Source organism: Meriones unguiculatus, chromosome 9, assembly GCF_030254825.1.
Source record: "Meriones unguiculatus strain TT.TT164.6M chromosome 9, Bangor_MerUng_6.1, whole genome shotgun sequence".
Lineage (NCBI taxonomy): Eukaryota > Metazoa > Chordata > Mammalia > Rodentia > Muridae > Meriones > Meriones unguiculatus.
Genome location: NC_083357.1, coordinates 70216237 through 70233421, shown reverse-complemented (window position 1 = coordinate 70233421; position 17185 = coordinate 70216237). Strand labels below are relative to the sequence as shown.

At 44.1% G+C, this 17185-nt stretch overlaps 1 long non-coding RNA gene across 1 annotated transcript; it reads right to left on the bottom strand.

Annotated features, from left to right (window-relative positions):
• Window positions 1-9638: 9638 nt before the first annotated feature.
• Window positions 9639-16081, bottom strand: LOC132656634 (uncharacterized). The gene is made up of 3 exons (XR_009594351.1): window positions 15910-16081; window positions 13883-13988; window positions 9639-11227 (listed from the first exon to the last, which is right to left on the bottom strand). It is a non-coding gene; the product is annotated as an uncharacterized LOC132656634 (long non-coding RNA).
• Between the last annotated feature and the right edge of the window lie 1104 nt (window positions 16082-17185).

Sequence of the window (17185 nt, the reverse complement as noted above, 5' to 3'; positions counted from 1 at the left end):
ACCCTAGTCACACCCTAAGGTTTATCTGGGCGGGGGGGGGGCTGCTGCTGGACCCCTGCTCTGAAAGGACTATGATCTGGTAATGTTGCCCCAGTCCCAAGAATTAACTCTAAGTTTTTGAACCTCTCATGAGGAGGCCACACACATGCTAGAAGGGCACATGGGGACACAGAGACCTGCCATCTGCCAGCCAAGGGCAGAGGCCTTGGGAGAAGCCAAGCCTACCAACACGCTGATCTTAGCCTACAGAACTGAGACTATGAATCCTTATTGTTGAAGTCACGGAGGCATGCAGAGGAGGGTGTGGGGGGGGGGGGGGTCTTTGACATGGGACTCTTTTGCATGCTTTTCAATCACTTCCCCTGGGAGGGGGGCTGCCTTGCCAGCCACCATGAAAAAGGAAGTGCTCAGTCTGTGGTACTTTTATACCACAAATGCAAATGGTAAATTGTTAAAAACTTGCACTGCCCAGGAAGACTTCCTCGGCAGGAAGCCACCCCATGATGTTTTTGATGCTTGGCCAGTCTACCTGGGCTCTGTGCCACGAGCCATCGGGAACAATCCCATACAACAAACATTGACTGCATGCCAGTCACACTGTGAGGCATTGGCAAAACACTTCCAACCGTTCAAGGTCAGTGGCATTGGAGGGTGTGAGGGAAGGAAGGACGGGTCAATCGAAGGTCCAACTCCAGCCAAAACTTCTCACACATGTCAGATTCTCAGAGAACGAGGGAATTGCCTTGTCTGGACTGCTCCTGTCCAGGTGAGGGGCTAATAATAACAAAAAGGACCCCTGGAAATCCACATACTTGGATTATCACCCTACCAAAGCCGATGCTGCTCCCTGTGAGGAACCCCCAGCTTAAACACAACAGAGCAAAGAGAAAATCAATTCAAGTCTGTCTTGAAACAGCTTCCCTCGCTGAGGCCTTAAGTAACATTATGGGGGGAGAGGGGGAGAACAGATTTGAAAGCATGTCAATAATATTCTTAGATATGCCCAGAGAAGTGTGGAGATGGGATAATGCTCACATTTAAGCTCTGGCTGCACAGGAGGAGAAAAGGAGAAAGGAGAAAAGGAAGACAGGGAAAGTGGCAACAAGAAAGAGCCCGGCTGCTGTACTTTTGTGAGTGAATGCATCGTCAGAGACGAGAAGTCATGCCATCGCTACAAATCCTCACCCCAACATATCTACCAACAGGAAATCGCATACTGCAGAATCTATAGGACATCCTTCACGTCAAAGTCCCCCAATCCACCAACTGGGATCTCCGGCATTCCCAGGTGGCCCAGGGACGGAGCCTTCCCTCAGAAGAGCCCGGCACTTAGTTCTCCAAGTGCCAAAGCTCTAAGCACAGTGCTGGCAGCAAGGCATCCATCCGGTAGGAGAGCAGAGCACAAGTATTTTCCCCTAAGGCCCCCTTTGAAACACTCTATGTTCTGCTCCTGTGGAAAAAGCCAGTGCTTTATCCTTCCAGGGTCCTTTCTCCAGAAGAACTGGCAGTCGCTTCCAGGAGCTGACTCCGCAAGCCTGCCACTGACCTTTGCCACACTACCGTGGCCAGAACTATGTGTCAAGAGTCCTACAAGCCGCCTCAGGTTAAACAGCTGCCTGCCAGCTGCCATCTGGCTGCCGTCCACAGGGACAGCAAACAGTATCAGGTCCTCTAGGGACAATTCCTGTGGAGACTTAGAAACCGAAAACGAGATTTAAATAAAGGTGGAGCCTGAAAGAACCCCGGTTTTTAAAGGAACTCTCGGCATAGCATGTGCCCTGGTCCTGATAAAGACAGAGTGTTTAGGGCTCAGATGAGTGACATAGTATCTCTGGACCCCTTTTTGCCTCCTGTAAGAAAATTAACATCTTGTCACCCGGCTTCTATTTCTTCCGTCAGTTCTTGCTAGTATTCCTCAGAAACAGTCACTTACCGGTAAGGCACTGAAGCACAAAACATCAGAAAAATTGATCCTGCTCGCTGTCTTTCCTGCATTTGAGGGCTTTGCCACCTCTGATGGTGTTGTTGGTTTAACTGTTCCCCCGTCCCCCCCCCGAGAAAACTGACACAATGAAGTTCTAACCCCATATTGGAAATACGTCTTTACAGATGTAACAGTTAATTTGAGGTTATAGTTCAGTTGCCAGGCTAGCCTCCTTATAAAAGAAGAAAGTTGGGGGCAGGCACCTGCACACAGGGAGGCAACTATGTAAAGACTATAGCCACAAGCCTCGGGGCCAAAAAGCTACCAGAAAGTGCAGAGTCCTCACTACGCCTCCAGATGGAGCAAGGGTGCCAACACCTTGATCTGAGACTTCCCTCTGGAACTTCAGGAGTTTTTATTGTCAACTTGTAGCACCCTGTGAGTTAGCTGTAGCAGCTGATGGAGTAGGTAATACCCCCTCTAAATCGAGGCCGGTTTACTGCCAGGTCAGATGGCCTCGGCTCTGCCAATCAGGCACACCTGTCATGGCTGGCAGCTCACAGCAGTGACGACCCAGGAATCCAGCCACACACACCCGAGGGAGCATCAGCCAGCAGGAATCAGCATCTTCAGTGCCTGCAGCAGGATCAGCATGCCATCTGTTCTGCATCTGGGTTCTGGGGTTTGCTCTGGGCTCATCCTTCAGAGACATTTGAGGGCTGTAATCTCTCACCCGTTTCCTCCTTACATTAACAGAGGCAGCTTTTGTGCTTAGTTCCTGATGCGTAGTAGGTTCCCGGTGTTCATCAGCGCCAACTAACCCTGACATTAAACTTGAGTTGGGAAGATGGCTCAGTGTATAAAGTGCAAGGAGGAGGACCTGAGTTTGCAGTCCCAGAACTCATTAAAGTTGGGTGTGGCAGCTTGACCTATAACCTAGCACTGAAGAGCAGAAACAGGTAGGTTCTGGAGGCTTGCTGGCAGGCAGATTCAGTGGAGACTTTGTCTCAAGGGGATCAAAGCAGATGAGGAGACTCACAGTCAAACTTTGGGTAGAGCTCAGGCAGTCTTATGGAAGAAGAGAGGAGTGGGGATAGAGGGACATGGCAGGGACAGGAGCCCCACAAGAAGACCAACAAAGCTAAAGGACCTGAGCCTAGGAGGTCCTGCAGAGACTGATGCACCAACGGAGGACTACACATGGAGAGGACCTAGACCCCTTGCTGAGATGTGGCCTATTGGCAGCTCAGTCTCCATGTGGATCTCTGAGTGAGGGGAACAGGGGCTGCCTCTATTATGAACTCAGTTGACTGCTCTTTGATCACTCACCCCTGGTGATGTGGCCTTACTAGGCCATGGAGGAAGAGGATCCAGGCAGTCCTGATAGTGGAGAACTCCCCCTTTCAGGGTTCTAGGGGAAGGGGATGGGGGGAAGAGGGAGGGAGGGGACTTCAATCGGGATATATAATGAATAAATTGTAAAGAAAAAAAATTAAAATTAAAAAAGTAAGAAAGAGAGCAAGAGAGGGTGCTATCTAAAGTATACCTCTGTCTCCATACCGGCACACACAAAAGCAAGTACATCCACACAGAGACATTGACAGACACACACACACATGTCCTCACATACACACAAACACACCACTTGCACACGTACTCATACTCACACACATAAGCCCCCTCATATACCAAACAAGCTGACAGATTCCTAAACTAATTTATACCTCATCCCCCTGAATATCAAAATAACAATTAATGGCACTTAATAAGAAAACACTGGCTGTTTGATATGCAGAAGAGGCAGAGGGAAGAAGGCTACAAGTTTGAGGCCACTTGGGCTTCACGTTTTGGTCAGGTGCAGTGCTACACCCCTTTAATCCCAGCACTCAGGAGGCAGGGGCAAGCAGATCTCTGTGAGTTCCAGGCCAGCCTGGTCTACGTAGTGAGTTTCAGGATACCTAAGGCCGCGTAGAGAGACTGCCAGGCTTGTCATCTCAACACACGGCACTCGGTCCAGGTCAGGCTTTTCTAGGACACTGACTGAAGTTTACAGATGGGGAATCCATGTTTGGAGATCAGGAACCGGCAGGTATGTGATGCAGGATTTAAACCCAGGTGTTCTGACTGAATAGTGAATAGAGATCCTTGGAACAGTCCTGAAAAGAAGTTTCTTTTTTAAAACGACTCAACTAAAGAAAAAGCCTAAATGCTGCTGACGCCCACCGAGCCATACGGCAATCCTTTACATTCGCTTTGATGGCCACTTCCATATATGTTCTTCTCTGGAAGGAAAACAAACAAACAGACAAAAATCCTAAGCTAGAACCCTTCTTCTTTTCTGGCAACAGCCCACAAAGAGACTAATTGATGGGACCAGCTAAATCATGTAGGGTACAAATTATTCAGACGACAGCAAAGCTGGTGACATAATTTATCTGAGAAATTGTGCTGTGTCAGCTTGTCTTATAAAACCAAATTAATTTTTTAAAGCATTAGTCATTACAGATTCTGAGACTCTTTGTGAAGTTTGTTTGGCAAATGAGAACAGTTGGGAACATAATATACGCTAAGATATCTTGTTCTAATGAGCAGTTATGGTAGTTGTATAATCTAACTATCGAGAGCACATGCCCACATCCTCAAGGTGATGTTCAGAATCAAAGAATCATTTTTGGAAGTGTTGGAGTTAGCCTGTGTGGTCCAGTAGTCAGTTTTCTGCTGGAGCCTCTGAAGGATGAACCACACCAGATAATCTCAGCTGGGAGGATTTACTGACAAGGCCACATTCTGCCTTGAAGGTCTTTGAAGAGCTAAATCAAATTCTTTGGAACTGAAGGAGGGGGCTACAGCTGGGATACAAAGTGAATAAACTGTAATTAATATGAAAAAAAAATTAAATAAAAAAATTCTTTGGTTCATTATCTTCCATACCGTTGGACAGAGCTTTTTCCTGGTCCAACATGGATGAGCCACATCACTCTCTGAACCTTGCCTTACTTACAAAGTCCAAAGGCCACCTGTTATCAACAGAGTCCGTGGATATGCCTGGAACTCCTGTAAGTGCCCACTGACTTTCCAACTAAGCTATCCCTCAGCTCCTAGACGACCCCTTTCCTCTCCCCAGACCCTCAAATCACAATTACAAGAAAGCTGAGAGATCCAAGGCTTGCTGAAGCAAAGGGTTAGAGTTCAAAAATAAAATGATAAATAAATCTCAGCTAAATGAATCAAACCTGTTAAAGCTGAATGTGTGTCTGCTCCGTGACCCGGCAACTCACAAAGTATTTGTGACCAAGAAAATTAAAATCTCCTTCATTATACACAAAAACAGGCACAACCCACAAGTATGTCAACAGCCCAAAAGTGGTTCAGATTCACACATCGGTGCACAGCAAAAAAGAATATGTCCCTTCTATATTCAACAACATAGGTGGGTCTAATATTGACTGAAAGAGGGTAGATACCACGAGTGTCTACTCATGATCCCATTAAGTTCAAGAACTGGAAATACAGATCTGTGGGGAAAGAGGTCAGAACAAGGGTTACCTGTGGAAGAAAGGATGGATGTTAACTAGAAGAAGACAATAAAAAAATCTACTAATCTGCTGAAGATGTCCTGGATATTTGGCCTAATAATAGCAATACACGAGTCTAACATAAATTCAAAAGGTATTTATTTTTCTCCATCTTGTTTTTAAAATTATTGTTTCAAGGTAGTAGATTTGAGACTCAGGATTGTTCTGGTCAACAGGTTTAAGCCAAAGCTACCAGGCCTCGGTCCTGTGTTCAGGTTATTTCAGAACATTAGAACATAAATAAAATACCTTCAATAGAACAGGAATAATGACTATCATCCATTAAGTATTTTCTAGGGGCTATGGATTTTCTAGGGGACATGTCCAATCTTTTGATCTTCTAAAGTGACCTGACTTTATCAACTACAAAGTTCATACTTGAGAACTGAACAATCAAGTTACAACAACAACAACAACAAAAAAAAATTCATGCTTTAAGTAAGTGTATAATTTTTGTGTTGGGCCACATTCATAGCTATCTATCTTCAGCCACTATGTGCAGCCTTTGGACTGCAGGTTTGACACATCTCTAAGGGTTTTATAAGTTTGATCTATTGAATATAGAAAATTTATTATAAATGTAATAACAGTGATATCACCATTTTTTAAAAGAATGACAGGCCTTGCTCAAAGCGAGTCCAGAATAGCCCAGGCTACACAAAGAAGCTCTAGGCATACAACATCTACTTCTTGGTGTCTCTGAGAGCAACCAACTAGCTAAATCTGCAAATCACCTAACACATTCCCTAACAGACCTACATGTTGAATGGTCCTAGCCTTCTCTTTATTTTATTTATATATTTGGTTGTTGGTTGGTTTTTTGAGACAGTGTTTCTCTGTGTGTACCCTTGACTGTCTTGGACTTGCTTTGTAAACCAGGATAGCCTCGAACTCACAGAGATCTACCTGCTTCTGCCTCTCAAGTGCTGGGATTAAAGGTATGTGCCGCCACCACTCCGGCTCCTAGCCTTATTTTTAACACCAACGATGGAAAAACTAAGCTTCTTGTATAATGTTAGCAAGCCAGGCCCATTTGCCCACCACACAGGTGCCAACCACTGAAACAATGCTTTTGGCAGAAGACCAAATTTATTCAACAATGAGCCAATGGGAAGCCCAAGTTTCAAATCTGCCTTAAGGATAGGGCTTGGGGTTATTTGGGGAGGTGTGAGAAAACAAGACTGGCAGTAACCGCACAGGTGAGGTGGGTTCTGTCTGTAGAGTTCGTTCACCCGAGAACTCAGAGCAGAAGTGGGTTGAACCTCTGGGGGTCTATCTGCATTTTCCTTCCCACGTTGTTTTTATTAATCCCCTCTTCTTGAGACATTGGAGGTAACAGTCTATCCATCTGCCCGCTGAACCAGAGCACAAACTTGCATTAGATTAAGCAGACTATTTAGTGCTCACTTGGAGATATGTGCGGGTTCTCTGGCCAAATGGTGAGCTGATGGTAGAAAACATTCTTGCTGAACAAGTCATTCTTTAAAACAGGGTAAACTGGATCTTAAACAACTGAGTATCACCTGTAAAAAGGAGCCAGGTACCTACCACACCTTACTATAAATTTAAGGTAGAGTGCACAGGGAAGCCTTCCATGATTTATACCTGGAATGTCCCACAGGCCTGCTTATGTCCTGCCAGGGGAACTTGAAACCATTTGAAAACCCAGGATTGGCTCCTTCTTACTCTGGAGGAGGACTGGGGGGAGGGATAGTCTACACACAGAGAGAGAAACAGAGACAGAGAGACAGAAGTCTGTAACAGTGCAACAAACTGGTAGGCAGGACAGATCAATGAAGAAGTGGGGTTGGAAATGGGAGGATCCCAGAAGCCTCTAAAAAGACTGACACAGATCCCCAAGGAGTACTCTGTGTGTGTGTGTGTGTGTGTGGTGTGTGTTGCTTCTCAGTTCTGTGCATCCTTTTCCTAACTGCTTTCTTGCATTTACTATATCTGTACCTCCCCTTTCCACCCATCTCCACTCCAAGCCCGAGGTCTCCAAAAGTCACTTCAGTTTCCTGTCACTTTCACTTCCTCTGCATGGCTCTTCTTTCCAGGATGTACAATTCTTTGTCCTTCCCAGAGAACAAACTCAGCAGTACCCCCGACAACCCTTTCACACACGACTCCCATAATAGGAATGTAAGGGACCTTTAGGAAGTAGGGCCCGTTGGAAGAATTAGAGCATTTGGGGGGTGCTTAGCCCTAGTCCCCAGGCCTCTCCATTAGTATTTAGACAGCCTGCTTCTTGGTTGCCTAGTAACCTATGATGTCATCATGTGTCGCCTGGCAGGTCTGTGGCAGACACAGTTCAGCTGTGCCTGCACCAGCTATAAAAGGACCAACCCACCACGTTGTCTCTCTTGCGCTCTCTTGCTCTCTCTGCTTCACTTTCTTTCCTAGAGAACCTCACCATGTCTGCTTTCCCTTTCTTCTCTATGTCTCCACCTCTAGCCAATAAATCTCTTTCATATGATATCTGTTGTGTGCACAGCTTCATTTTAAAATAAATACTAGCATTCTCCTATTCTCTTCAATACCACATACTCCAAAACATGGTGCCAAGCAAGAAGCCACAAGCCTAAATAAATCTTTGCTTTAAATTGTTCTCTTAGGTTGTGGTGGTTTGAATAGGTAGCCCCCACACACACACACTCTCACGTGTGTGAATGTCTGGCCCATAAAGAGTGGCACTATTAGGAGGTGTGGCCTTGTAGGAGGAAGCGTGTCACTGTGGGGGCGGGCTTTGAGGTCTCCTATGCTCAAGCTACAGCCAGTGTGGCACACAGTCTCCTGCTGCCTGCGGATCAAGATGTAGCCCTCTCAGCTCCTTCTCCAGCACCACGTTTGCCTGCATGCAGCCATGACAATAATGGACTACACCTCTGAACAGTAAGCCAGCCCCAATTAAGTGTTTTCGTTTTCATTTTGTTTTTGTTTTTGTTTTTTAAATTTGCCATAGCAAGGGTATCTCTTCATAGCAATTAAACCCTAAGACAAAGGTAATTCCATCAGGTGAAGCAAAAGTAATTGAAAGAACACCAAACTTGGGAAGTAGCCAACCAACCCAATCATGTATGTGTCCTCTCTCCAGTGTCCATCCACCTTTGAGTTCCTACTTCTCCCAAAGTGCTCATGTGTCAAGAGCAGCCTGACAGACAGGAACTTTACCTGCAAAGGAAATGTTTTAAAGTCCATAGGACATAAGAACTTTTCCTCCGCAATCCCTTTGCTTTAGTTAGTCCTTTGCTAACAAGCAACTTGATTGTCACAAGCAACTTCATTTTGATCACATTTCTTCTGTAGCCTCTGCTTCTGATCACCACTGATAGCCATTTTGTAAATAAATAGGTTTTGATTGTCCCAAATTACCAGGACGGATCTGTGCCAGTTGTTGGTCTGATCTGGGCCCAAGGTGAAAAGAAAATGGTTGATCATGGCTGGCCTGTGTCAGACTCTTTTGGCTAGTGTGTGGCTAACATCAGAGCAACAAAGAGGTGAGAAGGAACAGTCCTGGGTAGGCTGACCTAGAGTCAATGCTACATTTTGTGCAGTGGATGATAAATATAACCCAAATCTCTGAGCCAGCACTAGACAAAGTTCACAAAGGAAATACTAAACTAAGAGACACATGCATATTGGCTTTTTGGGGGGAGGGAGGTAGTTGTTTGTATTTTGTTTTGTTTTGTTTCTTAAGGAAGGGAAATTAACACATGTCCTTGACTTTGAGGGGCTAGCTGAAAACCCAAAGCTATTTCTAGCTTTAAAAAAAAAAACAAAAAACAAAGTGACAAAACAAAGAAAAACAGCATGGTGAGGTGGTGCATTCCTTTAGCCCTCGGGAAGCAGAAGCAGCCAACTCTGAGTTTGAGTCCAACCTGGTTTACAGAGAGAGAGTTCCAGGACAGTCAGAGAAACCCTGTCTCAAAAAAACAGATAGATAGATAGATAGATAGATAGATAGATAGATAGATAGATAGATAGATAGATAGAGTGAGTGAGTGAGAGAGACAGACAGATTTATTGATATCCAAGCATGGCTTCCATCTTGCACTGCTCTACCCTTCACTGTCAATGCTCAGCCTCTGCTCAGCCTCCAGAAAAGCCTATGAATCATTTTTGCTCACGTATCAAATCTTTTCCAAGAGCCATGTCTTTCCAAAGCCCTTTCTTAGCTTTCCCAAATGTGCCTTGCTTACCCAAACACTTAGTTTTAGTTACCTTTCTCCCCCATAACATACCCCGCCATTCTCTTAACTTCCTCTACAAAACATCCCGTTTTCTCCACAACAAAGGAAACTCTCAGGCACTGAATAAAGCCAGCTGACCCTTACTTCCTTGTGCTGCCAGCCAGTCATTACAAGAGTATTTTGTTGATCAGAAAGCACAGCTTTGTTTATTAAACTGACAATATTAGATAAGTCTTACTTAAAAGCATTTGCAACTTCATTTATGAATTCTCATTTATTTCTATGTCAACTGGGTACCATTAGGGACATAAAGTAATACAGACAGACAGACAAGCATACATAAAAATATGGGCAAAATGATACAGACAGACAGACCAGTGTGTGTAAAAACATGGGTAAAACAAAAGTCCCAGGGCTTTCAGATTCATTTGCTGTCTTCCAAAGAAGCTTTTCTCTTCTACTTGACTATCAATATTTTGATTACTTCCTCTATCACTCTAAGCAATTTTTAGCCCCAAATGTACCTAAATCCTAACTTAGCTTATTTTCTAATCAGATCACATTCTTGATCCTAGACTTTCAAGGGCATTTCCTAAGCTCACTCAACTAGAGAGGAAGTATGTGGGAGAATGCTGTCAGGTTCCTAAAGCCTTTTTAGACTTCAGCCACTTTAAAAAAAAAAGATGTGATTAGGAAGGGAATCTAGAGTCTGTAGATCATGCCTAAATTTTGTGTTCTGGTCTTCGATGCTCCTTGAACTGGGGAACAGTGAGTGAACATTTGAGCTCAGTGGTTAAGAGCACTGGCTGCTTTTCCAGAGGACCTGAGTTTGAATTCTAGCACTCACATGGCGGCTCACAGCAACCTCTAATTCCAGTCCCAGAGAGTCCAACACCCTTTTCTGCCTTCTAAAGGTACCAGGCATGCATGTAGTACACAGACAAACACATAGACAAAACAGCCATACACATAAAAAAACAAAAACCATAGAAACCAGCCTGCCACACACACACACAGTAACAATGCCTTCACATCAGTCCTGTGAATGACCACCCACCAGCCCCTACATCCTTTCATCAGGTGACAGGAAACAGCCCGGCAGCTTCTGAGGTCCTGGCCAGACTCCACCTTATATCTGTATCCACTGGCACATAATTTGCTTCATGAAGGAAATAGAAGAACCCTGCTTGCCTTTTTAACAAGACAGCCTTTCACATATGACCATGGTCCTTGTGCCCCTGCTGTGCCTTCACTACCACTGGGTAACTTTTGCCATCCACTGAGAGATGTTTGTTCCCAGACCTCTCAACATCTTATGCACCTTCCTCCCGTCAGCAAATATCCCTCTTGTCACTTCACATTGAGAATGAACTCAATCCAGTGCAAACAATGGAGCAGTTTTGTGGTAAGGGAATGTCTTTTCAAACCAAATCACAGAAGCTGTACGGTATGCTGATACACCAGTCACCTTGGCCGTTGGAGTTAACAGGCAGGAGGATCACATGTTCAAGGCCAGCCTGACTGAGCTACATAAGATCCTGTCAGAAAGAGAGAGGGAGGGAGGGAGAGAAGAAGGGAGGAAAAGAGAAAACACATCATATCGTTAGTTATTACTTCAAAAAACATCAGAAAATATACTTTCTGTAACATAATGTTTCACTCATGATAGCACATGTCATTTCCATTTTTTTTTCCTTTAAAGTTAGATGTCTTTAAGTTTTGGGCAACACCAACATCAGAGAGAATTGATTATAAGGGGTTGATTGCTGTTGGTGGTCAGGAAATGGTTCTTTTGTTGTCAAGAGAAAGGTCACAAGAGGGCTTTTATGGGATTAAACTAAAGAAAATGGCTTTTAAATTGGACATTTTCTTTGAGGAAGAGGGAGAATAAAAAATGTCATGGACAGCAGCTTCCTACACTGGAGGGAAAATAATGAGACATGAAGAGGTGAAGTCACAAATTACATTTGTGTTAATTAGTGACAGTGCACAGAGGACAAAAGAAGAAAAAAAAACAGTATGTTATTTCTCTCCTTTCTCTTTTAACTGACATACAATAATCCTACATGCCTGTGGGGAATAATATGATTATTTGATACATGTCTGGGATGTGTAATGATCTAACCAGAGTAACTAATATGTCCTCCTCCATCAACTAAAACAAACCACGCCTGCTCTCATCTCCTAACTTCAGGGCCAGAGGCAGCCACTGGAGGTCTAGCCAGAGAATTGCTTCAGAGAAAGTGGTGAACTGAAATGGCTGGATCTCTTTTATTCTAAACTTGAGGGGAATGTGTGTGTGTGTGTGTGTGTGTGTGTGTGCGCACACACGTGTGCGCACTCATGTCCGTGGTGTTCTTCTGTTGCTCTCCACCTTGTCTTTTGAGATGGGATGATTTCTCTGTACCTGGGACTTACCACTCAGGCATTAGCTAGTCAGAAAGCTCCCGCCTCGGCCTTCCCAGTGCTACAGACTTGAACCACCAGGCCCAGCTTTGTGTGGTGCTGGAGATCAAAACCCAGGTCCTCCTGCTTGTATGGCAAGTGCTTTACCAACTGAGCCCAACTTTGGGTATACTGACTGCACAGAATGATGCGTTTCTTTCCAGTATCTTTATACACATATGTAATACTCTTCAATCATATCACACACACATACACCCTACATACACTGCCCTCTCTTATGCCCTGGTCCCTTCCCACTGGCTTCCTTCCTCTTCCCAAACTGTCTTATGCATTCATCAGAATCAGTTACATGATTCTTTGGATAAGGAATCCAAATCCTACAAAAATATTTACTGAAAATTATACTCATGGGAACATCTCTTCAATTAACAACAACAAAAAAAAAAAAACAACCAGAAAATTTCAAAGTATTTAAATTTCCTTTCCTTCTTTTTAAATACATCTCAAATTTGGGAAATTGTAGATAAAAGGATATGAGCACAGAATGATAACTGAATGACTGTTCATATTTATTGGTCAGGCATGTAGACTTCCATTGATTTTAAGCTAGAATGCTATAGAAAGTTCCAGAAGTGAACTCAGAGGCGTGAATTCTCACCACACCCACACTCCTCGGAATTCTCATATCATGAGAGTAACTTGTGGTTAGTATAATGTTGTGTGAATCCTGTTACCATTTGGAAAATAACTTGCTCTCTCCCAACACACATGGGAAAGCTCATTAGCACAACAAATATTTGAAGTTCAAGAAAGTCCTGGATGTGCTGAATGATTTCAAGGAGTGGAATGGAGCAAGCTAGCTAAAGAACACAGTCAGTATGAAGATTATGCTCTGTATTCCTGCTAGGAATTACTGGTCTACCCTGGCAGCCAGAGTCACCTTGTGATCGAACAGAAAGACAGAGAAAATGTGGGACTTGGGAAGGGCAGCAAGCCCCATCTTTGCCAGCTGAGCATTGAGAGAATCTCACTGGCAGATTCTGAACTATGTTACAGTCAGCACACATACTTAGATTATCTTGTGTACATACTTGCTAAGGATGCATTTCATTTTAAAATTCTGTTTAAAATCTTATCAGCCTGTTAATCTGCCTGACGTAACCACCCAGTGACCTCACTTACTTTTAAAAAGTTCCCTAGAAGTACACCAAAACATTTTGCTTTGAACAGGGTATTTTCCTAGGCCACCAAAATACTATAAATATAGCTATTCTTAAGATCCTTAAATGTGACTCTCTTCCTAATTTACCTGTGCCAACCCTAGGACATATACTACAACCGTTTTTACCTCTCTCCTTCCCTATCTTAATGCCTGTGGTTCAGTTTATACTAGACCCTAAAGGAACTCCAACTTTGCCTCTTACTCATCCTGAAATTCTTCTCTATTGCCTAAGTCAAAAATCCTACCCAACCTGATTAAAGGTCTCTGAAAAGACTTCCTTAGGCTGCTATAGGCAACAGCATTCATCACCCTCTCCTGCAGCAGTGAAGGAGTTTCCCCTCCCAAACATCATCTCAGTCTCATAACTTTCGCTAGCCATGCACACAACCTCCACGCTCCACCCTCCACCCTCCACGCTCCACACTCCACAGCCCACTACATGAAATTCCTTATACCTTCAGAGCTGTTGTAAAGCCAAACAATGATATTCCTGGTAGCAAATCTGACACTGGGATTCTCAGCTCCACAGTGGAATCACTTGAAGAGCCAGTTAAAATGCAAATACCTGAGGTTCACGAATATCAGGAACGAGGAGGTAGAAAGATTATAAGAGCCAGAGTTTGGGGGTAGGAGTCCATGTATGCTCGCTCTACTGCCAGCAGAGAAATGACCTGTGAAAAAGCAAGAAGGAAACTCAGTTCAGTATGACTTAGCCAGGCTGGTTTAAACTTCTGGAGTATGACACCAGCCAGTTTATTTTAGACATATGTAAGTACAGTACAATTTTGGAAAAAAGTTTCCTAACCGTTAACTCAATTTTATGTGCACAATAAAGCTTAAGGTGTGACTACATTAACACTCTTTTGCAAAGTAAAATGTGGCCTCTACCATGAAGACGGGTTCTATAGCTTAAGGGCCTAGGATCCGGTGTGGTCTCTGACTGAGATAGCATAGGGGTCACCAGGCTTTAGAGTACATGTGACATCTCCTCTAAGGGGGGTTCTATTGACAGAGAGACAGAGCAAAAGCTAAAGGTCTAGGGAAGGAGAATCTGAGAAAAACATGATAGTTTGGGGGTCAGCTGTGGCCATCCCCTATAGATAGCAAAGGTCATCAGGTTACTAACTATATCCACACCCAGCCTTCTGGGTGGAAAAACAGGTAGACACATCCCTTCTGTTGAAGAGACAGCTGTGTGCTTAACCTTCCTGGTTTCCCTAGTGTGTGTCGGTGAACACGTGATCATTGTGCCCTCTAAACCTCAGGACCAAAAAGTCCAGTGGCTATATGTGTCTTCTACATAAGAAAGAGAAGCTACGCCTATGAAATCTCAACAAATGTAGCTGTTTAAACAAGACCCGAACATTTCCAGTGTCAGCTGGAATGGGGAAAATCTCACAGGGCCCTACTCTTAGATGAAGAGCTGCAAACAATTAACAACTGCTGAGAAAGAATTCATCTTCCCCAGGGATGAGGCCCTGATGGTTATCTAATACCACATGGTCAGCCCTAAAAGATATGTGCATATGAGCAACACTAAATGGAGTTAGCAAGTCATATTTATTAATATATTTGTTAATATATATGATAATAATAATAATAATTAAAGAAAAGGAAGATACTGAAAACAGATGGGAGGAGTTGAAAATGTGTTGTGAATATGAACATGTTTTTGTTTTGGTCCCTGGTGTGGGATGTGGGACTGGTTCAGATGGTCCACAGCAGCAGACTGTTTTGCCTCATGGGGGCTCTGAAAGGAGCTCTTTGCCAGCTGCAGATAGTTTAAATCTGAGGACTCTGGAGAGAGAATAAATGCCAGAGCCCAGAGAGTGTGAGCTCTGAGAAAGAACAAGGCTGCTCCTGGTTGCTCTTGTGAGACAAGAAGTTGGAAATCTCCTGGAAGGAGGATTGGACTGGCTCCAAGAAACCTGACAACCTTAACCAGCAGGAAGTAGCTAAGAAAGAACTGCACCCCCTCTCCCACTAACCCTTTCTCCTACCTGGTGTTGTGGTATTGGAAGGGATTGGGGTGGAGTAGGCAGAAAGAGATATAAGAAATGTAAATTAAGAGGTTTTTTTTAAGTATGCCAACAGAGTATAAAAGAAATCTTATTTTAAAAAAATGCAAATGTCACTGATTCTGATTTAATTCAGTCTACAGTGAGAATGAGGGTTATAACCTAAGGTCCACCTCACCTGAATGATGGGAGACATCATCCTCTGAGTCACTGTAGCTATGTTCATAACACAGAAGGGACAGGAATTTACAGAAACATGGCTTCCCAAACACCCTACCCTGGGGGCTAACTGCAATCAAGAATTAAATGATAAAAGTGGATCCTAGGTAGAGTGTTTGCCCAGCATACTTGAAGTCCTGGGTTGAATCCCCAGTACCACACAGAATTGGCACACACCTATAATCATAGTCCTGGAGAGGGACAGGCTGGAGAGCAAGAAGTTCAAATCATATGTAGGCTTAGATTTCTCCCCAAAACTACTTTATTTAGGGTTCCTGATTGTTTCTATCTCTCTTCTACCCACTGACCAGTGGTAGGGGAGAAAGAAGGTTATTAGGTAAAGGGGGTTGTAGACCTTTTTAGAAGTAGTTCTTTGGGGTGAGTCCACTCTTTGTTGTCTAGATACCAGTAGTCCAGTCCAAAGGCCATCACCAATCAGCAACACGATTCAGCATGATTCAGAAGATTGGGACAAGTCATTGAAAGCTGCAAGATTCAGTTGGATTGCCCCGAGAACTTCTCTGGAACATTTCTCTCTGTAAAGTGAAGTGTGGAAGCACCAAGATCAGTGTAGCGGTGTCGATCCAAAAAGTGATGTCTCACTGTCCGTGGGCCTCTATATATCTCCTCTCCTCAGAGTTCACCCACAGATGTTCCCAGCTGACCAAAGTCCTGCCCCTCTCAAGAGAGAGCTCACAAACAAAACACCGTCTGCCCTCTCATGAGCCTGCCTCCAGCAAAACATCACATAGCTCAACTGAGTCTTCAAAGAAACCAGACACTTTCACTTCAGTCATCCTTGGCTACATAGCCAATTTCCACCCAACCTAGGATACTTGAAATCTTGTCTCTAAATAAACAAATACTTAAGGAGCAGGAGAGACTGTGCAGAAGTTAAGAGCATTTACTGCTCTTCCAAAATACCCATGTTCAATCCCCAGCAACCACATGGTGGTTCAATTCCCAACAACTACTGGTAACCCCAGTTCCAGGGCATCCAGTGACCTCTCGTGGCCTCCGTAAGCATCAGGCAAACACTAGGCGCCTAGACAAAAATTCGGGTAAAATACCCATACAGGTAAAAATTAAAAAAAAAATAAAAAGTAGGCCCACAGAAATGACTCAGAAAACACCCAAAGAGAAGCTCTGAGGAGAATAGGTCCAAGCAGATATCAAAGCAACCTACAAAGTCTCTGGAACACTGAGGAGTTGACAGCCAGACCATAAAGAAAAGGGAAAGTCCCCAAACAGCCAATGACTGACACAAAAAAATGGAAACAGCACTAAGCTGACTCAATGGAGCAAAGCTAGCACTTGCAATAAACAGTGTTGGGAAAAACAGCTCCGAGGGGGAGGAGGGAAAAAGTCAATCCATTCTTTATACAATAAAGCTCCTGTGAGCCTTGAGCCTTCCCGCTGCCAAGGACCTTAGAAAAGAATGAAAGAACAGCATCCCCATACTTCCCTCATCCAACCCCCTCCTTTGTCACTTGACCCTGTTGATTAACATCACTGTGCACTTGGGACCTACCCACACACATACAGGCCACTTGCTGCCAGGGATGCCTTCTCACCTAGCTTTCCTCACCTTTCTTCTCCTCCTTCCAGAGGAAGGGAAAGCCCTCCCTTGA